Here is a 21,805-nt window from a genome sequence, read left to right on the forward strand (position 1 = left end):
ACTCCAGTCTTTATTGCAGGGATGGGGAGAAAAAAAAAAATAAAATAAAGGAACAAAATGAAAAATTAAAAAGGAAAGATGACAGGCATGAAAACTTTAAATGAGAACCTCATGCCTCTGGAGTGATTCACATCTCTGCGTGTTTCGGTCCCCTTGTATCTGCACAGTGAAAGCCATGCAGATTTAGTGTACTTCCGAACACGGCCTCCCCCCCAAACACACACACTCTCATCTTCCATGACTGAGTCTCCTTGATTTAATCATGTTTATTTTAGTTGATCTCAGCCTTAGGAAGCTGCAGCTTTGCCTACATCGGAGTCCTAGCGGGATGAAGTGTTCTCCATGTGGGAAGCCGCACGATGGGATGGGGCAGCTCCCCCAGGGCTGGCGCTGGGTCCCGAGCATTTAACGTGCTCCCTTGGCAAGGACAGTTTGCAGAGTGGACGTTTGCACTGAAGCACGTCCCTCAGTGCAGGACAGCGCAGGCTTCAAGCGCATTGCTGTCTTCTGCGCTGAGCAGATCATAGAACACGACTCCTCCAATCCTTTGGGCTGGAGAAGAGCTTTCAGAGCAACAAGCACAACCCACGTCCCCAGGTGCCGCATTTCCACGGCTGCAGAGCACCGCTACCTGCACAGCCCGAACCAGGGCCTCGTCCTGACCATCAAACTGGGTCCAGGAGCGGAGGTTTTGTCTCTGTCCTTTGTCGCCCCCTCTGCTGGACGCTGGGGGCGATGCAGGGTCTGCTCCTCGCCGCTCCGCGCGGCCTCCCTGCGCAGTTTCGAACGTTTTTGTGCGTTTTTCCTAACACCGAAACAGTTCTGCAATTATTCCCGACTGCAGAAAATAATTCTGTAAATCAGTGCAACACGCAGAAAATGGCCCCGTGTCCTTTCGTGTTATTCCTTGAGAGCAGTGTGAAATTTCCCCCCTTCTTAATAGCCATCCTGTGAGCATAAAGACGATGCTCTTTACACAGACCGCCAGCCGTACTTCAGTGCGAGTGCTGGGGCTGCCGGACAGCAGCATCAGCACGGCTGGAGAGGCTGGAAGAGAAACACATTCGAGACAGAGAGAAATGGCTCAATTTTTGACTGCTCTGTCCTTAATATTTACATGATGCAGTTTTTCTTCTGGGGTCCTTAAATGAAGATCACATTGCAGAGCTCAAAGAGAAGTGGAACTGAATTACAGGGCAGCCTGTGGCACGACGGCTCCCTCTTCTTCAGGTATGAGACTTATTAATTTTTTATTTTTTTAGTGATTCAGCACTTACAGAGGATAATGGGCAAGGTAGATGGCTAGTTCCCTTTTATGACTTTTTTCTTTTTCTTTTTCTTTTTCTTTTTCTTTTTCTTTTTCTTTTTCTTTTTCTTTTTCTTTTTCTTTTTCCTTTTCTCTTTTTCTTTTTCTTTTTCTTTTTCTTTTTCTTTTTCTTTTTCTTTTTCTTTTTCTTTTTCTTTTTCTTTTTCTTTTTCTTTTTCTTTTTCTTTTTTTCTTTTCCTTTTTCTTTTTTTTTCTTTTCCTTTTCCTTTTCCTTTTTCTTTTTCCTTTTCTTTTTCTTTTTCTTTTTCTTTTTCTTTTTCTTTTTCTTTTTCTTTTTCTTTTTCTTTTTCTTTTTCTTTTTCTTTTTCTTTTTCTTTTTCTTTTTCTTTTTCTTTTTCTTTTTCTTTTCCTTTTCCTTTTTCTTTTTCCTTTTCTTTTTCTTTTTCTTTTTCTTTTTCTTTTTCTTTTTCTTTTTCTTTTTCTTTTTCTTTTTCTTTTTCTTTTTCTTTTTCTTTTTCTTTTTCTTTTTCTTTTTCTTTTTTTTTCTTTTTCTTTTTCTTTTTCTTTTTCTTTTTCTTTTTCTTTTTCTTTTTCTTTTTCTTTTTCTTTTTCCTTTTCCTTTTCTTTTTTTCTTTTCCTTTTTCTTTTTCTTTTTCTTTTTCTTTTTCTTTTTCTTTTTCTTTTTCTTTTTCTTTTTCTTTTTCTTTTTCTTTTTCTTTTTCTTTTTCTTTTTCTTTTTCTTTTTTCTTTTTCTTTTTCAGAAGAACAGAAGAACAATGAAAAGAGGGGGGGGAAAGAGGCAATAAGACACACTTTCATGTAGTTGTTTTTAAGAATCACAGAATACATTCCTTCCATCTTCTGCAAAGTTAAGGAGCATTTCAAAAGCATCCACACAGCCACACGTCCGGGAATATTGAGGCTCATACCTCTCCTCCATTGATCTCAAATTCTGCCATTATCCAATGAAAAATACCAATAGCAGTAAAACAGAGAACGAGACGTGCTACAGACAGTCTTCAAACGGATGGCTTGGCGAGTGAGAGGAGGAAATGAAGCACTTAAATCTCTCATCAGATGTTCTGAAAATTATTTCAGCTGCTAAAAATGCTAAACAAATTTTTATTTCAAAGGATATGTTCCAAAATCTTCCCCTTTGATAATTGCTTTTTTTCCCCTTTCATTTTTTTTCCTTCTTTCTTTCTTTTCTTTTTTTTCCCCTTTCCTTTTCTTTCTTTATTTCTTTTCTTTTTTTCTTTTTTCTTTCCCTTTTTTTTTTTTTTTTTTTTTTTTTTTTTTTTTCCCTTGAACCATCTGTCATATATTTCATTCCAGTCTCACAGGGCCAATGCTCCCTTCTCTGTTCACCTCCTGCCTCACCCCAGGTAGGGCTCTGGGACTAAATGCTCACCCCACACCTGGGTGCAAATCACAGCCTGGGCACACGGTTGGGTGCAGCTGCTGCCGGTGGGGGTACCTTGCTCAGATTTCTGTAATGTTATGCTTATTTCTTTCCTTTGCAGATTTTCTATTGTTTATCTCTCCTCATCTACATTTATATTTAAAACTTGCCCCACAACCTTTCAAAATCCTTTGAGGCTACATCCTTGGCCCTCAGAGTATTTTCTCTTTCTGATAATCTCAACCAGAATGTTGCCTTTTTTTTTTTTTTCTTCTTTCTTTTCTTGGAAGTTCCTTCAGTCACAAAGCAGCTAAAAAAAGCACTAGAACCGGCCTGCCTCACTGCTTTGGCAAGAAGTAACTGTTTTTGCTTTCCCCCCCCCTGCATTTCTCTTCCCTTCTCTACATTTGTTGAAAGCCCATCTCTCCCTATGCCCATGGCAGACACCGTCTCAGTCTATATTTAGCCTTAGTGAAGAGCAGAGAGCTGCAGCAATTCCTACAGCAGGTTGGAGAGCAGCTTGAGGACAAGTCCTTCGGCCACACTGCCTGGCTGTGTTGTGATCAGTGGTGGCGCACACACACGGGATGCCGTGACCACCTGTGGTCATCCGTGGTGATGCTCAGACACCCATGGCCCCCAGTGGCCACTCATGACCACCCGTGGTGACTCACAACCACTCACAGACACCAATGGCCACCCATGGTGACTCACAGCCTCCAATAGCCCCCCCATAGCTACCCACAACCATCTACAGCCACTCATGGCTACTGATGCCCACTGATGTCTGTCCACATCTTTCCACATTCACCCACAGCTGCCTGTGGCCACTGGTGTCCACTCATGACCACATACGTCTACCAGTATCCTCCCACAATCATCCACAGCCACCCACAGACATTCATGGCCACCCAAGTTTGCTCTTTCACTATCCATGGCCACGCCAGGCCACTCACAGCCACTCATGGCAACCCAAGGCCACCTATCACAGCCATCCATGGCCACCCACAGTCCCTGATGGTCACCCACATCCACCCATGGAAGATTTTGTGAGCTGCTGGGAGTGCACCCATGCAGTCTGGACTAATGCAATGACATTGCAGTCACAGTGGGGTTGTGCTTCTGTTTTTTTCCGCAGACCTTCTTTACCATCTGCAACAGCTTTGCCCCTGATTGTTGGGGTTTTTGTGTGTGTCTGTGTTTGCACTTTTAATTCTCTTTTCTCTTTCACTAAAAAAAATAAATTGAACAAAATAATAGAATAATGATGTGTGACTCTCAGCCACTGTTTTCATAATGGAGAACCTCTTCTGTTGGGAGGCAAACGGGAGAAGCATTTTACCATGCTTTAATGCAGCAGTGCCAGATTCTGGGGGAAAAAAGAGACAAAACAGGGACACCTCGTGGGATTTGCCCTTTTCCAGTTTTCACCCCACAGCAGCACACAGGTGAAGGTAGTGCTGGAGGGGTTGAAGCTGGTGGGGTCACTGCGGCCTGGCCCAGCCTGGCTCCCAGCTGGGTTTGCTGCACTGGGTTAGCACTTCCCTTTGAGATTGTCAGCAGTGGCTTCTGTCAGCAACAGCTCCGTCGGGTTTTTCCAAAACAACACTGTGAGAAAGTTTCAGATTTGCAAAAACGCTTTCAATTTGGTGATGTTGTTGGAAAAATATTTGCTTCCAAATCAGTGTGCAGTGTAAAACAGAAGGGCTTAATGCTCAGCGCTTTGCATTACATGCTCTGCTGAGGAATGAGGAGCGCGGCTCCTTTTCCCACTGCTGGGGAAGCTGAGCGCTCTCCGCGGAAAACAGGATGTTGTTGCCTGACTTCATTTTCTTAGGGGGGTTAGGATCTCAAATATCACTCAAAAATACCAAAGCTTGTGCTACTCATTGACAGATTGATAGCCCACACTGCGATTTGTAATACTTTGGTGAACATCTTGAAATACTTATGTCATGACGGAGGTAAGGTTTGAAAAAAAAAAAAAAAGCAACATTTCACAGAATTCACTTGTTTTGTTACACTTTTTCAAGTGTTACGATTTCTACTGGTATCAGAGCATTGCTAACCCAAACAGTGCTGTGCTGTGTTGTGTTTTGGCCGTGCTGCTGGGTGAGCACCTCTCATCCCTGTGCAGAAACAGAGATTTAGCATAGTCCTGAGCTCTTGCACATTTCCTTGGATAGTTATGCTAAAATCTTCAGGCTTTTCTTTTATTTTTTAATCAAAACCTCTGAAGTCTGATAAGCCCAAGGGTCACTGTCAACATTATAATAACATTTGAAACAAATTTATAGGAGGATACACAAGAGGGAGAAAAAGTTGCTTTGCCCATAGCAAATGCAGTGGGGCTTTATGGGGGCAGGTGCTACTGAGCAGGTGAGCTGTGGGCTTTCACCTGCTGGTAACTCACCTTGAGGTGCTGGCAGCTACCACGTTATATCTAAGCAGCAGCATCCTAGCATGGCACTGTCCTGCCCTGAGAGCATCCTGATGGGTGCAGGTCACACAGCCAGTGCAATGGGGACTTGTCCGCAGTGTAGGGGTGGCTCAGGCTGGACCTGTCCTTGGTTTCCTCCAGCAAAAAGGCCCTTCTGAAGGCTGAAGGCAGAGGCACTGGTTGTGATGTATGACAAATGTCATTATGTGTGACAAAGGTCATTACATGTGACAAGTTTCATCATGGACACCTTCAGCACTGTACCCACCTGGGCTGACACTGGGGTGGTCTGTCTGTTTTCTTTTAAAGGAAGACAGCTCCTTGTTTCTACAAACTGGTGATGATAAAAGACTTGACAATACTTCTGTTTGAGGAAGAAATGCAATAATGTCAATTTGAGCTTCTCAGCCCCTGCTCCGGATCCTGCCTCCCCAACTCCATTCCCACCCCCATTCCCACCCCCACCCCTACCCCCATTCCCACCCCCATTCCCACCCCCACCCCCATCCTCATCCCCATCCCCATCCCCATCCCCATCCCCATCCCCATCCCCATCCCCATCCCCATCCCCATCCCCATCCCCAACCCCATCCCTATCCCCATCCTCATCTCCATCTCCATCCCCGTCCCCAACCCCATCCCCATCCCCGTCCCCGTTCCCATCCCCATACTCATCCTCATCCCCATCCTCATCTCCATCCCTGTTCCCGCCCCGTCCCCATCCCCATCCCCATCCCCATCCCCATCCCCATCCCTATTCCCATCCCCATCCCCATCCCCATCCCCATCCCCATACCAGCAGCACAGGGCTGCATCCTGGGTACACAGACCAACAGCTTCATTGCTTTTCCTTCCCAAAAAACAGCCCCCAAGCCCCAAGCCTCAAAATAGCACAGAACTCCGACCTTGCATGCTGATGTCTCGCTGGCTCCCCGGTGCCAGCAGTTGCAGCTCATCTGTTGGCAGTCGGCAGTGTGCTGAGAAAATGAATCTACTGGATAAAAAAAAGGCTATAGGGTGACCAGATGTTCCGGGCACCAAACCAAAGCCATTTGAGGGTGGGGGAGCATGATGTCTCTTGTAAAAGTGCATTAAGTTTCAGGATTGTCTTTTCTCTGCGAAAAGAGCTCAGTCCTTCGGGGTAGGCTGCATAGCCTGGAGGCTGCAGAAGGCATCTTGCTCCAGCATGGGCTCTTGATGCATCCCTGTCTGCATTTGACCCCTGGCTAAAAGCTGTACCTGCATTAAGGCTGCTCCTGTGCTGGGCATCCGAGGATGCCTGGTCAAGCTTTCCACAGGGGATGGGGGCACAGCAGGGTCATGGCAATACTGCCTGACATTTTTATGGATGCTGCCATCAAGGGTTTTTAAAGAGTGTTTGGGAGTGGTGGAAGGGTCAGGGTTAGACTTACCTTTTTGAAGCCTGCAGAGATGTTTTGCCCAGCTTCTCTCCTGCCTCTGTTGAGAATGCCCTTAGTGGGCAGAGGCATCCCTTTGTCATCAGTCCTTGCTAATCCAGCTCCTGGGCATTTTGTGTCTGTTTCCTCCTCTCCCTTTCCCAAATCATCCAGGTTTTCATGACTCAGCTCCCTCTATTCACTTTTCTACCCACTCTTCTCAGGCCTTATGTTGGCATTGATTTTCAAGAATGGGGCCTTGAATATGAATATTGAATGGTTCCTAGAATAACAGCGAGCTCTGTACAGAGGGAAATTCAGCTTGAAAATGAATAGTTCCCCCTTAAAACACAAATCAGCGAGCACGAAGAACAGTGGGAAATCAAGTAAAGTTTAGTCCTGGAAGCTATTACCTCCTGCTGGTAGTTTAGGACTGTACAGGAGCCAAGTTCGCAAACATCAAAGTTTTTACAAATTAAAATAAAGTCATCTATCGTGGTGCTTTTGGAAATGGGCTGATGGGGACCCAGTGTGGGCCTCTTCATAAAAGGAGAAAATTAATACAGAAAGAGATTTTATCATCGGAAATTGCCATATGGACCCAATGCTGAATTTCAACGGTAGATAGAAAAATGACCCTTTAAATCAGCATCAGTTTTACAGTATCCTCACTTTCTTACTTGCTTATGGGAGCAGCTGAAGAGCTGAGGAGTGACTTCAGTTCTTTCGGGCAGCTCATGCTATGGCATCAGGCAGCACGCGACTCTTATCAATCATTTCTTTTTAAAAAACTTCTGAAATGACATCTTTTTAAACACTTTTTTGTGTGTGTGTGAGTGGGGGAGGGATATTTTCTTAAACAGGCTCATAAAGTCACAGAATGGCCTGGACTGAAAAGGACCACAATGATCGTTTAGTTTCAACGCCCCTGCTACGTGCAGGGTTGCCAACCTCTAGAGCAGACTCCCTTCCTTACTTTTGATAACCTCCACTCATGGCAAAACAGTGACTCAAAGGAATGATAGGAAGGTGGGAAAGAGTTGCAGACAGGCTGCAGGAAGCAGCTACGCATGAGATGATCAGAAAGGGAGCTTAGGTCCTCCACCCATTGATACTTGTGCTGAAAGAGAGCTCTTCCAAGCAATTCAGCCCATACATTTCCTTGCCTGCAGGACAAATGTGCCCATATTTCTCAATTCCAGACAGCACGATCTAAAAGGCAAAAGGAGCGCACATGCTTGAGGGCTTTCAGGAGCTGGAAGACCAGTGGCTTGAAATCTAATGCCCAAAACTGGTGAATGCTGCACTGTACAAAGATAAGAGTTGTAGGAACAAAGGAGTGAGAACCGTTGGTTACCTGAATTAATGGTGACCTAAGTGAACAATGTTCAGTAGAAATGAGCAGTAGTTATTTATGAGATATATACCCCTGCTATATAAATATACAAATATTCATATACAAGTCTATCTGTACCACTGTTTAAGATACCCACCCACTCCAAGTCCAAGACAGAATTTCCATCCCTCTCCCTTACACCAAATCGAAAGGGGAAAATCTTCTCTCACTGATGAGCAGCCCCACCAGCTCTACAGAAGGACCACAGAAAGGATTACAAACCTTGACAGTGCTAGTTATGGGCACATTATCCATAAAGCATGTAATCCTATCCAAACCTCCCGACAACGGTTTCACAGTACGCCAGAATTTTTTTAGGATATTTTCTATTTTCATCCCGTGATCCCATGTAATACATAGTCTTGGCATTTCTTATCACTTCCAACCATGCATTTCTCAATTTTTTTTATGTTTGTTCCAAATTTCAGTGCTGTGCATCCTTTTTGCCTTAGACCAAAAGCATATCGCACACTCTCATCATTTTAATTAAACTAGGGCCAATCCAGGGCAAATGTTTGATTTTGACTCAAAAGGTGCATGCAAATCGCAAATTCCATTTGATTCAAAATGGAAAAGGCTCCCTGCTACATCCTTACTGTATACAGAATTAAGCAGTCCGCCAAATTCACCACTGCGCATCTCCTTAGAAAGCGCCTGTGTTTTTGAAATACAAAAATGAGTTCATACATTAAATGTGAGTTATGCATGCATTGTTTTTAAGATCCGCAGCAAACTCTATAGTGTAAAACTCAGATCTTTTCACTCGAGGCAAGCGCCATTTAAATTTATCAACTCTCAACAAGCAAAGACTTCAGCCTGGATACAGACTGAAATTTGCATTAAATGTCTGCTGAAACAAAATTTCCTAGTGTGTGAATGATCTTCAAATGACTTCCTCCTGTAATGGCTTTCCATTAAAAACACTTCCAAGCGCAGCTGCTGAAATGGCACCCATGGAAGGTATGAACGTGCACCTTGAGTTGCTGAAGCACGGGATGTAAAATAGGTTTTACCTGATTAAAATTTGCAATTTATATTGGGACAAACCTGGAGCCGTTGAAAACGTACTTGTGAAATACCGCAGTGACGTCTCAGATACTGTCTGGTGGAAAGGGCACTGGCTTGGTAGTCCTGGCAATCCTTCTCTGCCTGATTTGCTCACAGTGAACATTGCAGACTGAGGTTCAAGTCAGGCAGCGTACTACGAGTTTAGTCTGGGGTGTAATCTTCATTGCAAAGCCCACCTTACTGCTGAAAAACACTGCAGCTCCATATTTTCCAGATAATACTCCCATGTGCAGAGAAACTGCTCACCAACTGTGAGCTGATAATGGTAGGACAGATTTCCAGATCATAGAATCATAGAACCACTGAATCATTAGTGTTGGAACAGAACTCTAAGACCCCCAAGCCCAACTCCAGCCCATGGGACAAGTCAACTGGCCATGTCCCCAATGATCCCATCTCCATGGTTTTGGAGCATCTCCAGAGATGGGGATTTCCCCATTTCCCTGGGCAGCTGTGCCAGCACCTGACTGCTCTTTAGAGAAGAAATTGTTCCATCCAACCTGAGCCTCCCCCGGTGCTGGTTCTGTTGCAGCTTTGCCATGTCTATCACCGTGGATGAAGGGCTGACAATCTGACCTTGGAGATGCTCGGAGGGCACTGGCTTTGCCATGTGTGGAAGCAGGCCATCTCAGCCCTGGGAACACAGATTGTGCTCTAAGAGAGGTCATCTTTATCATGAATTTGCTCCTTCTTCCTGTTTCCCATTACTGGCAGGACGTGAATTTTGAGACACTTCTATTTTTTTTCTTTTTCATGGAAAATTCTTCGATGCGTCTATTTTTGTCATGATTGCCAGTTCATTGAGACAAAAGGCTTGTGATGGAGCAGATGATGTCTTCTCCCGTCTTGGAGCTTGTCCAGGAGATGAGAGCAAATTGGCTTGGCTGGCTTGAGAGATCTGCGAATCCTCACATAGCCACACGATTCCTCATTCCTGCCAAGCAGACCACTGACCTCCGAGTCTGGACCGAATGCTGAGCTGCACAACCCACAGCGGTGTAAGGTCGGATCAAATCATGACTTGAAGCTCCCTAAAACCATCTTTGAGCTTCTCAGTTGACCGCAGTTTTATTGTGTTAGATGAAGGGCTGCCTCCCATCTCTGCTCACACTGCCACAAAGCCATGATGCTCACCTGTACACCTCAGCTCTGATCATCCTTGCATCCCTAATTGTCTCCCTGTCTCTCTTCCTTTCTTCAGGGCCTTGTGGTAAGTTTTTTCATTTCAAATAGGTTTGTGTAATGCCCTTGTGAAGGAAGGGGCAATTTTGAAGCTGCTGCTATTACGATGAGCATGGCAATCATCCCCATTTCACGACTGTGATTTGCTTGAGCTCTCAGTCTCATTCAGGCGGAACCTCTCCCCAGAGGTAAGTAGGAGCACAGCCTTTCTCGTGTTGATCCTGCTGGCGTATATGGCTGTCAGAAGCAGCCTCAGTTCCTGTAAGCAGTGCATACATGAACAAATGCATTGCTCCTCACCATTTATTGTGTCCCACTGAGAAATGCAAATGGAATCATAGAATGGTTTAGGTTGGAGGGGACCTTAAAGATTATAATAAGATTTTAAGTTCCAGCCCCACCTGCCATGGGCAGGGTTGCCAACCAGAAGACCAGGCTGCCCAGAATCCCATCCAATCTGGCCTTGAATGCCTAGAGAAGCCATGGAGCAGTCTTGGTTCTGCTATATAAAGTGCCCAGACAGGCAGACCTCCCTCCAGCCTTCCTGCCCATACTGTTCATGCCTGTGGCCTGAGGAGCTCTGCCAAGGGTAAGCCTAGAGCCCATGTCCCAGCCCAGGACCTCTGTGGTGCTTAGGTTAGGACCCTGGGGCATCATCCTACATTCTCTGTTATTGAGACTCCTGATGACAAACACTTCTTTGTTGCTTTCCCTTTTTAAAGGCAAAATATTATTGCTCTAACAGTGAAGTACTAAATTTCCAGGTTGTTTATTACAAAGACCATGTGTGAAATCCATTTGTCTTTCCATCAAACATTCTCTTCTTGTTTAGTGTTCTTCTTTCTTGCTGGTAAGCAGTTCTGGTATATTGCTGGGGACCAATCACATCCTTTGCTCTTGGGTTTGTTGCAGCAAAGGGACCAAGCTCCAGAGATCTCTGTGCTCAGAAGACCTCCCAGCATCTTTCTCATCCTTGTGGGCCCTCTTCACCCATCCCATCTCTCCTCCCCATCTGACTGCAGTCTCTCCAGCAGTAGAAGCATCCTTTGGTCCTGGTGGTTATTTTTTATCTTGTTTGTATTCCCACGGGGACTTTTTCTGTAAGCTGCCATGTCTCTTCTAAGCTGTGGAATGAGTGATGGAAGCACACAACTCACAGGTGTTACTGCACTGTGGCAGAATGCTATCAGCTCTACACTGCTCAGGGTTGTGCCATGCATGTTTGGGTGGGTTTGCAGTGGGTCCTGGCATGATGTTTCTGGTTTTCGTAAAAGGAGCCAAGTGACACTCAAGAGAGGTTCATATTGGATTTCTTTTCTTGAAGAGCAGTCAGGCATTGGCACAGAGTGTCTGGAGAGGAGGTGGATTCCATTCTCTGTTGGTGTTCAACAACACCTCTGGGGATGGGGACTCCACCACCTCCCTCAGCAGCTCCTATGAATATCCACTCTTTCTGAGAATAAATTGTTCCTAATATCCAACCTGAACTTTCCCTATCACAACTTGGGGTTATTGCCTCTTGTCCTATTGCTAATTCACTGAGATCAGAGCTCAGCCTCAGAAACCAAAGTGTGTAGGTAGCATTCCCTGTGTGAGGGCTGGACTTGAGGCTGCTGTCTGCACTGGGACATCCCCAGGAAGCAAAGCTGTGCCCTGGAAAATCCATCAGGAGGCCGCAGCCATGGCACAGCGCTCTCTCTGGTGGGCACTGAAGCCCACAGCTCCCCCGGGTTCCTTTCCCCTGTGCTTTCCTCAGGGCATAAATGTTTTTTCAGACAAACTGTATTTGAGTTATTTATTGAGAGTGTATTTTCACACAGAAAAATCTACAGGGTTGTAATTTGTATGTAATGTTCCCCAGAAGCCATTCAGGAAAAATTTCTTTTTAACTGTAGCTAATTATGTATACTCGGTTGCTCAATACAAAAAATAAGAGCATCCAATGTAGTGTTTATTATTTCTCTCACAAAGAGGAAAATCATAAATTCTTTCTAATGGGATCTTTAATAATAAAAAAGAACATAATCATTACTATCAAAAGATGTATGGCATCCATGGGGTTTACTTCCCAACATTTTGCCTGATTACATCTCAGTTACACTCATAGCATTAATTATCAGAGACTAATTAGGCAAAATTGCAATGAAAACCGATCTTACAGAATCCCACCTCTCCTGGCTGTGCCCTTGTAGCTGGATGGGACTGTTTGCAGGTTGCTTTGTTTAAAGGAAGCAGGTGCAGTGGCAGTGTAAGTCATTTGCCAGCTTTGCGAGGGGCTGTGCACACCTTTCCTCCCGCTTTTGTGGTTTCCTGTGACTGCTTCCATTCCCTGTGCCTCATCCTGCTGTGTGAACCCCCTGAGCCCCACATGGCAGGCAGCCCGTCTGCAACGTGACCTCCTCCCTCGCTGAGCTGCAAGTGCTTACAGCATCCTTACCGCAGCCGCTGATCTGCTTGCTCAGCGAAACAAGGTCACACATCTCCTCCTCCCCAAGGGGCGGCTGTCCTGGGATCCAACCTTTCACAGGATGTCTGAAATACGGCGGATTTCTGCTCACTCGTACAGTTTTTTACAGGTACAGGGGCACGAAGGAGAGATTAGCCACCTCCACGATGAGCTTTGGCTCAATATGTTCTGCTAAGTCCCTTCCTCTGAGATGGGGATAAAAAAAGGGGGAAAGAAAAAAGATGTTAGTGGCTTTTTTTGTTGTTGTTTTTTTGGCCAATTGATCAGTTTTGAGTAATTTGCAGTATCTCTTCTTTTAGCTTGGTATTGGAATGAATGCATCAAAGGATCTCAAGGCCTCTTCAGTTTCCAGAGATCGATGCAGACAACACAAGGGCAGTAAAAGAGAAAAGTTCATTTTGCTGCAGCAGTTCCTCTCTTCACCTGAGACAAAAAAAAAGGGACAATGTCCAACCCAGCACCACATTTTCCTATCAAAGCACTGAACTATTGCTGCAGCGAGCCCCTAAGACAATGTGCTGCTGACATGAGCCCCTTACGATAATGTGATGGTGACATTGCCTTAGACTGGATATATAAAAAAAGGCTTTCTACAATAAGCATAGTGAAGGACTGGCACAGGCTGCCCAGAGGGGTGGTGGTGCCCCGTTCTTGCAGACACCCAAAGTCAGGCTGGATGGGTTCTGAGCACTGATGGAGCTGTGGGTGTCCCTAATCACTGCAGGGCAATGGGACTCAACAGCCTTTAAGATCCCATTCCAACTCACACCACTCTACGTGCCCCCTAAGACAATGTGATGATGACACTTGCTCCCTAAGACAATGTGGTGATGGCATGAGTCAATGTTCCCCATGGGGATTCTTACAGGAGTTAGGAATTGGAAGGAGGGGGAAGGCCATGTGGTTGGCAGTGTGCTGTGGGGTACGGCGACAATAAAACTCCCCACTTGCAGATCCAGAGGTGCTCCCTGTTTTCTGGTACAGACATGAACTGGTGGCACCTCAGCCTGTGTTTGTGGGCTCTGGGAGGAGCTGATTGCCCATCTCCCTGCAGCAGCTCCACTCATGTCTCCCTTCACCCATCTCTTTCCACACCAAACCAGCCTGTCTGCCCTGACCTTTCCCCTTTAGGACCTTTGTTCCTGGTCCCAGTCTCTCTTGCAGGCTCCCCCGTTGGTCCTCAGACGGTCCTCAGCACCCCTGCTGTGCTGTGCCCAGGCCAGAGACCTCCAGCAGAGGATGGCTTCATGTGTCTTACACATGACACTGCTGTTTATACATCCTGGTATGATGTTTGCTTTTTTTGCAACAGGATGACAGTGTACTCAGCCCAGACACAACCCAGATTGCTTTTCTTGGACAGAGTCCCTTGTAAAATGTTTTTCTAAATAAAAATAATCATTACTTGAAGCTGTGTCCTTTCTGGTTTCCCAGCAAGGCAGATCTGAACCTTTCTTTTTCCTATTTTCTTTTCTTTTTTTTTTTTTTTAATATAGTTCTTAATGTTTCTCCCTGCCATTTGTGATTGCAGTACAGCACAGAGAAGGCCTTCAGCACAATGCTCTTCAGGTTCCTTGCTGACAGAGTGATGCCGTTTTTTAGTATTTATTTCACCGGTCTTTTTCATCAGTTCCGTATCATCTGGCAAGAAATAGATGTGCAAACTGGATTTTGTGCGTTAGGCTGGAACAGCTGCCAAGCAGATGTGGCTCCATTTCAGTTTTCCTGTTTGTAAAATGGGTGCAGCTCCATCTGCCCGTAGCGTAACCGCTAGCATGAAGGACGCCGGCGCTGTGAGGGATGCAGCGCCTCTGGCTGCTCACACACTGCTCCGTGGTGCACAGCCCCAGGTACCTGCAGGTCAGGTGGTGACCTCACCGAAAATATTGTTTTAAGAGAAGGAAGTGACAGGAGTGTAACGAACAGCTCTGTAATACATCTGCTGAAGATCCTGAGCTCCTTTCTCCCCTGTGAGCGGCCTGCACTGCTCCATAGGGCAGAAGACATGGAAGCTGTTTTCTTTAGATATCACATAGAGAACAGTCGATGGGATGGGCTTCTTAAGGATCAGATTTTGGCACAGCCAGAATTAATGTCCTTATTGTCTTTTCATAGGATGTAAATAGAACAAATGCTCTGCTACTGCATTCCTGGGAGTCCTGAGGAAGTGAGTCCAGAAAGCAGTACTTTCAGGGGAAGAAATCCTCATCTGAGTTATAACGGGGTTTGTGCCCAGGCCCACAAGAAAGCTTGACATGGCTTTGGCTGCAGACAGCATCGCAGCACCGAGGTGCTCGCTTAATCCTTTAGGTACCTCAGAGAAGGAACATTTCATGTATTTTCAGTATCCACAGATGTGCTGGGCATCTAAGCTTGATTTCTAATCAGTGGAGAAGAAATAAGTGCTTCTGAAGCGCGTTTTATGTGCTGTGGTTTGATGTCTACTTTAGGAAGAGATCAGCTGGGATGCTACAGGCTGCTAAATCCCATCCCTGAAGTCTGCTGCCAGCTCAGGTTTCTCCAGGAAAGTTCTGAAAGTTCATAAAAATGGTATTTTGTGCACGTGCAGAGAAACTCATCCTGGTAGGGTCAAACATCTCAGCGCTGCTTTTGCACCTTAGTCACCTTGGGATCCCCAGAATGGGAGCTCCTCTACTCCTGGTGCCCCTGGGGGCAGATGCACTGAAATCAGCACCCAGGGGTGTCCCCCCGCCCTGCCAAGATGAGTCTTTTGTGTTTGGCTCCTTTCTTTCCTTGCTGCGGTTTGTGCAGAACACGGTAGAGTCCTGCTGAGGTGTCACACACAACCTTGTTGCAGGCGTTCGGTGAAGGGGACAGTTTCAACCCTTTTGGTTAAAATCCTGCCAGCAGAAATGTGCTCCTTCAGCCAGCGGATGAAAAAAAGGGCGAGCTTCCAATCCAGAGCTTAAGGTATACAAACAGAAGAGGGAAGAGCGCGTCTCTGCTGCTTTCAGACCTGTTTATAACACAGCCAGATGATGGGTTTGTAAACACGCCTCGCAGCAGGGGCTGAGCCCCAAAGCCTTTCCTTCATGTCAGCTTGTCACTGGCCAGCGCTCTTGCTCCTGAGCCAGAAAGAGTCACAGAATCATAGAATCATTTGAGTTGGAAGGGACCTTTACAGGCCATCTGGTCCCAGTTCCCTGAATGGGGACACCCACATCTCAGTCAGGGTGCACAGAACCCTGACCATCCCGACCTTGGGTGTTTCCAGGGATGGGGCATCCTCCTCCTCTCTGGGTAACACGTCCCTGGGAGGTGTTCCAGAACGGTGGAGATGTGGCACTTAGGTATGGTGGGTGTGGGTTGGGATCAGGTCTGGGGAGCTGGGAGGTCTCTGCCAACCTTCAGGATTCTCTGACTGTGATTCTCTGGGATCCAAGCGAGCAGGCTGTGCTCTTCTCTCAGTCCTCACCAGAAGATGGAGTAACAACAGCAACAACAGAACTAATAGCAACAGCTATATATCATGGGTGGTGGGGACTGGGGCAACTGGTAATTGCTGTAGAGCTTTATTGGCAGTTAATTAAAAATAGAGCCAACGATGTCATGTAACCATTACTTTTGTTTGTAACCACGATTTAACTCTATTGGACTCCCTGCACCTCCGGTCACACAGCCAAACAATTTATTCTTCTCTAGTGCTGCTCTGTCCCTGTAGGCCAATTAGGCAGAGATACCACCTTATGAAAGAAACACATGATGAAGCCACATGTCTTTGCTGCAATCAAGGCAAGTCATCACTTCTGCTGTTTATTTCTGATCTTCCCCATGGATTTCCTGGGAGGGTTTTGCCCTGAGAATTATATTTTGAACCTTTTAATTTATGCAGAGAAGATGATTCTGTGAAAGATAATATTGTGCAATTATCTACAGTTATTACTATAATAGTGAAATGGTGATCTTAATAATTATACTACTAAAGCTAGCATTTCATTAAAGGAGGGCAACTCTGGCTCTAACGATGCACTTTGATGCACTCTTTCTGTGATTTCTTAATTGCAGCCTCAGAATCAAGTACTGGTTCAGTGACCATAAACTCTGCTTCCTATAGCATCATAAACTCCCTAATAGCAGAAAGTTTTAATTATGGAGCGCATTCCCCACACAATAAATAGTTCTCAGTTTGACTTGCAGCGTGCAAGCACTGGGGCTCAGACAGAGCTGCAGGTGAGGTCTGCGTGGCATTTTTCTGTTGGAGTGTGGGCAGGAGATACAACGTCTGGTAAAGGCTTTGGGTGTCTGCTCACCCCTGTCCTCCTGCTGCATGCATAAGCAGTGCTGGGGCAATGGGAAAGGTTGCCTTGTGTAGTCTGATCCCATGGGACTCCCTGGCCCCACTGTCCTCTTCCAGCCACATCCCTGAGGACAGAAATGGAGCTGCTTGGGAACGAGCTCCTCCCCTGCCCCCATACAACCCTGGGTGGATACTAGGAAAGACATTCAGCTTGGATAGCAGGGAAAATTTATCCTTCAGAGAGAGGTGATGTGCTGGCATGGGCTGCCCAGGGATGGGTTTTGGGGAGGGGGTGTGATTGCCATACCTGGAGGTGTTCCACAACTGTGGGGAGTGGGCATGTCCCATGGGTTGATGTTGGCCTTGGGGATCACAGAGGTCTTCTCCAACCACAACGATTCTATGGTTCTGTGGTTCTGTGATGCTCTGCCCGTGTCACAGGCACCCCCGGCGACAGCCCTGTGGGTGCTTCCCAGTGCGTGCGGACAGGCAGAGCTGCTGGCCTCGACACAGCTGTGTCCCTGAGTCACTTATGGGATGAAGCCAGGAGGTACTTTTTAATCTTACCGCCTTTCCCTTATATTTCAGTACAACACGCACATGGAGTGGCAGCGCGCTCTGCCAGGCTCTCGCACACCTTTTTTATAGGTGTGCGTTATTACACACAGTGCACCTGTGGTCCCGTGTCAGTGCACCCAGGGCTTCTTCTGTTCTCCTCATGGAATTAATTAAATAGGGGAAAAAAAAAGAGAAGAAAAAGGCAATCTGTCCCTGCTGGTGTGAGTTCCTTTTCTCAGCACTGAAAAGGCTACTTACAGGGGCGTGTTTTTGCAGCCCTTTAAAAAATATTTGGGAGCAGTCATTAAGTTGAGAATGGGATAAACAGAAGAACTCAAGCCATCCATTCACCACAGCTTCCTATTCCCCCTCGGTGAGTTACATCATCATCTCCGCTGCATTTTTCATCATTACCTAAGAAGATTAACATCTCTTGGATGCCAGCACGGTTTCAGGAGTCCAGGCTCTCCTTGGTGTGTGTTCACATTGTGTAATTCCCTTCGCTTCGAGGGGAGAGGAGCTCTCTAGTAGGACAAATTGCTGGGGTGGGAGGAGTGCCTTGCCTTGGCACCAGGAGGGCTGCTGGCAGCAGGAGAATTTGCGGATGTCTGAATGGAATAACATGGGGGTGGGGCTCCAAAAGAGGCTTCGACCATGAATGAGGCTTAGTGCCTCGTGCACAGGGACAGAGGAGCTTGGTGGTCCTTGGCGCATTATACAATGTCTCTGCACTCGTCATGTTTTGAGGGATTTATATCACCAAGTTTTTGGGTTCTTTTTGTGTGCGAAAGGCCATAAAGCACTGGCAAGGTTTGCCCAGAGAGGTGGTGGGTGCCCTGTTGCTGGAGAAGTTCAGACTGGATGGGTCTCTGAGCACCTGATGGAGCTGTGGTTGTCCTTGTTCATGGCAGGGGAGTGGGACCAGCTGTCCTCTGAGGGCTTTCAAATTTCAACCCTTTCAACTCAAACCATAATCCATGATCCTATGGTACAGTATTTCCTGTATTAGTCTGGAAGAGGTGATCTATCTGTGTACTCTTCAGCACGTAATGCCTATGTGGGGCAGGAACCATGGGGTGACCAGGCAGGGGACCTCAGCTTCACAAGTATCAGAATTATCTTAATTTTTGTGCCCTTGACTTTTGGAGCTGATCTCTCTGCTGCCTTGGAGGAAACCCTATTTGCAAGACTGTTCCCTGTTTCTCCAGACCCTGGCTTAGAAAGGTAGAAAGGCTGTCACACTACTGCATGCTCCCAAAACAAGCAAATAAAGATGGTAAATAAGTAGTTTTTGAAAACTTCTGGAATGTGCAAGAGAAATAGGTGGATCAGCAGAAGGTTTTTACAGAATCATTATCCATTTTCAGCTCACACCTGGGCATATGAGGTTGGACCTGATGATCTTTAAGGCCTTTTCCAACCTGAGCAATTCTCTGATTCTATGATTAAGACATGACCTGCATTGCCCAGCTGTGGGCCAAAGTATTGTAATGCTGATGTGTTTGTGTCTGCCAGGGTCAAAGGGCAGATTCTGTAGCATGAAAATGGGAGAGCTTTCAGAGGGCAACAGGGTTTGGGAGCAGTGCAACAGAGGGGCTCAGTCTTACCATGCTCAATTTTGTAATTTCTTGAGGTTGGATATATTGGATGGATATGTATAGATTGGATATATATAGTGGATATATTACACATCTAGCATACAGACGTGAGCAGTTTTGCACATGCATGCAGAGGGGGAGAGGGCTCTGCTGTGATTAAGGCGATTATTTCAACGTTGTGATCTTCTCACACCTGGCTGATATGTGTATTTTGAGATGAATGGCAATATTAATGGTTTCCTCTTATGATCTTGAAGGCTTTTGCTTTTGATAACAAAATGTAGACTGATCCATAAGGAATTATTTGAGTAATATTCCTAAGACCATTCTGTTCCTTACAAGGTAAGATATAAATGAGGATTTATACTTACCGTCAGCAGTGTATAATCTGCCTTCTCTAACCTGTCTGGCAACTTCTATCAGAGCGTGCTGTGAAGAGGGAGAAGTGAGTGGAGTCAGCAGGAACTGTGAATGTGCAATATGCAAAAATAAATCAATAAAAGGGAAAGCAGACAGGTCCGAAACTTGGTGGTGTGGCTCCAGGAGAACAGCTCCCATCGAAGAGATACGCCGTCCACCTTCCCCGCACATGGCTCTGCTGCAAAGGGCAATGCCACTCAATTAGAAGGTCCATGGAAAACATGGGGTGTAGGCAGCCAGCCCTGCTCAGGGCAGGGGCTACATGCAGCTGGGCAGCCCTGCTGCTTATGCTTGTCACAGCCCCACAGGCTCCTCCGTGGTGCTGGTGGCTGCCTGGGCCCAGCAGTGCAGCGCTAGGTGGATCGCTGCTGCACGCACGGGCAGATTGTCCACCAGATGGTACAGCCCACTCTTTGAGAAATATTTGAAAGGGCAACAAAATACAGCAGAAGCCATTTGACAGTCCACATGGTTAGTGTAGGAATTAGCCAGAATGACTCTGCTGGAAGCACAGCCAGCGCTAAGCAAACCTGGAGGTGCAGCTGAGTGAAGGAATTCAAGCCTCCAGTTATTTCATCGCTCCTCTTTTCTACCCAGGGATCCTCCATAGGACTATTGGAAATGTTAAGGCTAGAAAAGACCTCCAAGATCCCCAAGCCCAACCCACCCCATCACGCCCACTGACCGTGTCCCCCAGTGCCACATCTCCATTGTTCAGGAACACCTCCAGGGATGGGGACCCCACCACCTCCCTGGGCAGCCTGTACCAGTGCATCACTGCTCTCTGGGATAACAAATTGTCCCTGACATCCAACCTGAAATAGCAGTGCAGTGAGGAGCTGGGGTGCTCTTGAACCAGCGAAAAGCTAAGCTGGCTACCTAAAAACTCTGGGACCCATTGAACCCACTGGTACCCAGCAGTGCACTGGACTTGGGCTTTTCATCACTCCCCCAGAAGAGGGGAATGAAACAGTGACCACAGAGGCACTGAGCTCTGTGATGGACTTGTAAAGAGCAAAAAGAGGAGATACTGAGTGTCCTAATTGGATCCCTGCAAGAGTTACTGCATTTCCACTGATTTAGGCAATTAAAGGCACAGTCACTACTGCTCAAAAGCTGACATCTTCAGGTGGCTCATAACAAAAATTAATACTGCTGCTAACTGTGCCACCTAGTCGTGCTGTAAAGCAAATTAATTACTGCTACAGAACTAATAATAACAGTTCAGGCAGAATAGGAGCAATATTATGGTTTACCATCAGAGACTGTGCTGAGATTTTTGCCTCTCTGCTGCCCATGAGTGCAACCTGGCAATTGCTGACTGTAACATTTCTATTGTATAGTTTATGCTAAATATGCATATCTTAATTGCATTAGTCAAAATAATTAGCTAATATATTTTTGCATAATGACGAGGTAAGCAAATATCACCATAGCTCAGTGCTTCTTGCATGAGCAAATTTGGAAAATTAATAGACTCCCAATTTCCTAATTATCTGTCTTTTATTCCAAACTCAAACAATGAAATGCTATTGCACACTCCTGGGCATCTTGTAATTTAGTTTACACCTTGAAAATTTTAAAGCACCTGTTTCTGTTTTTGTTTCTTTCTATCTTTATTATTATTTTTTTAATATTTCCTTCTCTGAAACGGAAATGTGGTGAACCTTTCCTCCCCTTCCCTGCACAAGAAATGGGGCTGCTGTGCTCCAACGGGAGGATCACAGAGCTTGTGAGCTCCAGGTTTCCAGAGAGAGCTGGGAGCAGGAACTGGAATCCCAGCATCTTGTACTTAATTTTTTTATTGAATTAGAACAGTATTACAGGCTGATCTTGGAGATAGTGGAAATGGACAGTAAGTCTGTTAGATTAGGGACTAGAACTAGATGATCTTTAAAGATCCCTTCCAGCTCACGCCATTCTATTGCCACCAACTCTAGAATTAGGTTGTGCAAATACTGTTCCAAAATTACTGCCAAATCCCACCAAATCCTGAGACTGTCACAGAAAAAGGGCATTTTGTCAGTAAAAATTCTGGGGTTTCTCTCACTGGTCTGTTTTAATCTGACTATTGCTGATGCCGTATTCGTCTTCCCTTCACACTGAGCTTTCCATCTCCTTTTCCTGGCAGGAGGAGGCAGCAGAGGTGGGGACAGGCAGCACTGAGCTCTAGCACAGCCATCAGCCCTGGCGAGCCCTGGGGACAGCCTTGGGGTCGGTCCTGGGCTCACCCTTGGGGTCAGCACTGGGGTAACATATGGGTCCTGTTGGTGACACTTTGCCAGGCTCTCCCAGCTGATCTCTTTGCTGATCTGACCATGCAGTGGATTCCAGCTCTGCAAAAAAGCCTGA

At 46.1% G+C, this 21,805-nt stretch overlaps 2 long non-coding RNA genes across 5 annotated transcripts; both read right to left on the bottom strand.

Annotated features, from left to right (window-relative positions):
• Positions 1-1,866: 1,866 nt before the first annotated feature.
• Positions 1,867-7,009, bottom strand: LOC116652519 (uncharacterized). 4 transcript variants are annotated; one of them, XR_014939534.1, is made up of 4 exons: positions 6,522-7,009; positions 6,015-6,100; positions 5,378-5,473; positions 1,867-5,270 (listed from the first exon to the last, which is right to left on the bottom strand). It is a non-coding gene; the product is annotated as an uncharacterized LOC116652519 (long non-coding RNA). The 4 variants fall into 4 exon arrangements; XR_014939533.1 differs by having other exon boundaries at positions 1,867-5,285; XR_004305631.2 differs by having other exon boundaries at positions 6,015-6,103.
• A 9,092-nt stretch (positions 7,010-16,101) lies between these two features.
• LOC107305725 (uncharacterized) lies at positions 16,102-17,267 on the bottom strand. Its single transcript, XR_001551875.3, has 2 exons — positions 17,185-17,267; positions 16,102-16,436 (listed from the first exon to the last, which is right to left on the bottom strand). It is a non-coding gene; the product is annotated as an uncharacterized LOC107305725 (long non-coding RNA).
• Positions 17,268-21,805: the final 4,538 nt, after the last annotated feature.

This window comes from Coturnix japonica, chromosome Z, assembly GCF_054131305.1.
Source record: "Coturnix japonica strain WE chromosome Z, WE-NBRP24, whole genome shotgun sequence".
Classification (NCBI taxonomy): Eukaryota; Metazoa; Chordata; class Aves; order Galliformes; family Phasianidae; genus Coturnix; species Coturnix japonica.